At 47.6% G+C, this 4,166-nt stretch overlaps 1 pseudogene; it reads right to left on the bottom strand.

The window, feature by feature from the left end:
• Positions 1 to 797: 797 nt before the first annotated feature.
• Positions 798 to 2,138, bottom strand: LOC116271815 (annotated as a pseudogene).
• Positions 2,139 to 4,166: the final 2,028 nt, after the last annotated feature.

Below are 4,166 nucleotides of genomic sequence, written 5' to 3'. Positions count from 1 at the left end.
ACTCACCAGCTGAATGGCCAGTTCTTTCTCAGAGGGAGGTCCACAAGACACGCTTCCGTGTGTAACCCTTCCCTGTACCTCTCTCCCACTCACTCACTTACTTGGTCCAGCCACACTGCCCTTTCTCCTGTTCCTCAAATATGTCAACATTAGAGACAATGAGAAGATAAGAAGAAGAAATTAGGTCAGAGTGTGGCTGGAGGTGCAGATGGTGGAGGGCCTTATCGACCATGGTAGGATGCTTGGATTTTCTCCGGAAGTTATTGGCAGATTTTGAGCAGAAGAAGACAGTGATCTGATGGTGTCACTAAGCTGGGCAATCTGTGCACAGAACAGGCTATGGGGGCCCAGGACAGAAGGAGGGTGGTAAGTTAGCAAGCGATCATGCTGACACAAGCAAGAGGTAATGCAGACCCAGCCCACGTGCCCACGTGCCCACAGCAGCACCAGAAACGGTGAGAAGCACCTAGAGAAATGTGTCTGAAGCCTGGAACCTGGAGCCTGGAGCCTATATATTTTTTTATCTTTTCTTCTTTTTAGTTGTTAAAAAAATCCTTTTTTTTTTTTTTTGAGATAGAGTCTCACTCCAGGCTGGAGTGCAGTGGCACAATCGCAGCTCACTGCAACCTCTGCCTCCCGGGTTCAAGTGGTTCTCATGTCTCAGCCTCCCAAGTAGCTAGGACTACAGGCATGCACCACCACGCCCGGCTAATTTTTGTATTTTTAGTAGAGACAGGGTTTTACCATGTTGGCCAGGCTGGTTTAGAACTCCTGACCTCACCTTGGCCTCCCAAAGTGCTGGGATTACAGGCCTGAGCCACTGAGCCCAGCCTGTTAAATGATCCTTTATTGAAATATTTTCCTTTGTGCTTCTTAATTAGCTGGGCATTCCACCGCACCACTGTTGTCATCTATGATGTCAGGAGGGTGGCGGCCATCAGCTTTGCAGCCCACAGGTTGGGCAGTCCCCAGGATCTCTTCAACGGTTCCAAAGCATTCTCTGGCTAAAGATCAGGGCCGCATCTGTCGAGCAATGTTGACGATCTCATCAAAAGTGGTATTTCCACGGTGTTTTATGTTTTTCTGTTTCTTTCTGTCTCTTGGTGGTTCCTTGAGGGCTTTGATGATCAGGGCAGAGGTAGAAGGTAGCACCTCAATCTGGGCCCATCTGTTCCGAATGGTCAGTTTCACTGTAATCCGCAGGCCCTTCCAGTTACTGGTTGCCTTGGTAACGTCATCACCAACCTTTTTTGGAGACAGACCCAGGGGGCCGATCTTGGGAAGCAACGCAGACCTGGCACCGACTTTACCCCAGTGCACCTCAGGTATGCGACTTTGATCTCACCGGGGTCAAACTTTGACAGTATGGTGGAGGCGGCTGGTGTCAGATGAACTCAGATTCGGGATGACTGAAGAAAGTTGCACCTTGGACTCCTTCGAGCTGAAAGCAGAAAGATGTATCTTTTGAAGGTAGAGTCAAGAAGAACTACTGAGGAAGTGAATGTGGGGCGCAAGAGAAAAAGTCAGATTGACCTCAAATTTTTTTGTTTTGTTTTGTTTTGTTTTGTTTTTGAGACACAGTGTCGCTCTGTCACCCAGGCTGGAGTGCAGGGGCGCCATCTCAGCTCACTGCAACCTCCGCCTCCGGGGTTCAAGTGATTCTCATGCCTCAGCCTCTCCAGTAGCTGGGATTACAGGTATGGGCCACCATGCCCAGCTAAGTTTTTTGTATTTTTAGTAGAGATGGGGTTTCACCATGTTAGCCAGGCTGGTCTTGAACTCCTGACCCCAATTGATCCACCGGCCTCAGCCTCCCTAAGTGCTGGGATTACAGGCTTGAGCCACTGCGCCCAGCCTGACCTCAAGGTTTTTGACCTGAGCAATTGGAAGTCTGGAGCTGCCCATTTACTGAGATGGAAAAGACAGGGAAAGGAGCAGGCTTTGGACAGGATGAATGTCTTAGTGTAGGAACCCTGGAGACCAGAAGGCAGCAAGAATTTAGGAGAAGTGGCTTACTTAGGGATGATCCCAAGTAAGCAGAAGAAGGGAGCAGCAAGAATGAGACAAGTTAGGAACGATGCTTCTGTGACAGCTCCTTGCTTCTCCTTAAATATGTGAATAAACACACAAATACGCATATTCATATTTCTCCTCCTTCCCCCCCACCTTTTTTTTTGAAACAGGGTCTGTGTCACCCAGGCTGGAGTGCAGTGCGACAATCATGTCTCACTGCAGCCTCAACAGCCCAGGCGTAAGTGATCCCGGGACACTTGGATCCCAGGATTACAGGCATGTGCCACCACAACGGCTAAATTATGTATTTTTAGAAAAGATGGGGTTTCACTATATTGGCCAGGCTGGTCTCCAACTACTGGCCTCAAGTGATCCGCTTGCCTCATCCTCCCAAATTGCCGGGGTTACAGGCATGAACCACTGTGCCTGGCCAGAGCGTGTTGATTTTAAAACAAGAACTAAACATCACTTTTAGAAATGAAAATGAATGGGTTAATGTGGGGAAAAGAAAGAAAGATCAGTCTGTTACTGTGTCTATATGGAAAGAAGTAGACATAAGAGACTCCATTTTGTTCTGTATTTGAGATGCTGTTAATCTGTGACCCTGCCCCCAACCTTGTCCTTGCAAGAGACATGTGCTGTGGTGACTCAAGGTTTAAAGGATTTTGGGCTGTGCAGGGTGTGCTTTGTTAAACAAGTGCATGAAGGCAGCTTGCTGGTGAAAAGTCATCACCATTCTCTTAATCTCAAGTACCCAGGGACACGTACACTGCCAAAGGTCTCAGGAACCTCTGCCTAGGAAAGCTAGGTATTGTCCAAGGTTTCTCCCCATGTGATAGTCTGAAATATGGCCTTGTGGGAAGGGAAAGACCTGATCGTCCCCCAGCCTGACACCCGTGAAGGGTCTGTGCTGAGGGGGACCAGTACAAGAGGAAAGAAGGCTTCTTGGCGGTTGTTGGCGGTTGAGATAGATAGAGAAAAGCATCAGGAGACAGGGACTGTCTCCTGCCCGTCCCTGGGCAATGGAACATCTCGGTGTAAAACCTGATTGTCTGTTCTGTTTACTGAGAAAGGAGAAAACCGCCATAGGGCGAAAGGTGGAATTTGCTAGCACAATGCTGCTCTTTATGCACTAAAAAGGTTTATGGAGGTGTTTGCCTATGCATATCAAGGCACAGCACTTTTCCTTAAACTTATGTCACAGAGATCTTTATTCACATGTCTTACTGCTGACCTTCTCCCTATGATGATCCTGTTATCCTCTCACTTCCCTTTGTCTAAGGTGGTAAAGATAATTATCAATAAATACTAAGGGAACTCAGAGACCCATGTCAGCGCGGGTCCTCTGTATGCTGAGCGCGGTCCCCTGGGCCCACTTTTTCTTTCTCTATACTTTGTCTCTGTGTCTCATTTCTTTTCTCAAGTCTCTCGTTCCACCTAACGAGAAACAGGTGTGGAGGGGTAGGCCACCCCTTCAGTTAAAAAGCAGATTATTAGACCCAATTGAAAACAGGATTGGCCTCCAGAAAGACTGACTGAAAAAGTTAGCCAGAATGCAGTGCAGAGAGACAAAGAGAAAAACCATGAGAGGTTAAGAAATTCAGAGGATTAGGCCAGGCATGGTGGCTCATGCCTGTTATCCCAGCTCTTAGGGAGACCAAGATGAGTACATCTCTTGAGGTCAGGAGTTCGAGACCCAGCCTGGTCAACATGGAGAAACCCCTGTCTCTACTAAAAATACAAAAATTAGCCAGGCATGGGGTGCACACCTGTAATCCCAGCTCCTCGGGAGTCTGAGGCAGGAGAATCATTTGAACCCAAGAAGTGGAGGTTGCAGTGAACTGAGATTGTGCCACTGCACTCCAGCCTGGGCAACGAGCAAGACTCTGTTTCAAAGAAAAAACAACAAAACCAAATAATCTGCAAATTCTTATAATTAACATAAGTATTTAGTAAGAAGTTTGTGGATGTGTTTGATATATAATAATTTCTGGGCAACACAGTGAGACCCTGGTCTCCACAGAAAATAAAAAGTGTGGTGGTTCATGCCTGTAATCCCAGCACTTTGGGAGGCTGAGGAGGGGGCATATGAGGTCAGGAGTTCGAGACCAACCTGGGCAACAGAGCGAGATCTTGTCTCTACAAAAAAATTT

Source organism: Papio anubis, chromosome 1 (assembly GCF_008728515.1).
Source record: "Papio anubis isolate 15944 chromosome 1, Panubis1.0, whole genome shotgun sequence".
NCBI lineage: Eukaryota > Metazoa > Chordata > Mammalia > Primates > Cercopithecidae > Papio > Papio anubis.
This window is presented reverse-complemented; position numbering and strand designations above follow the sequence as displayed.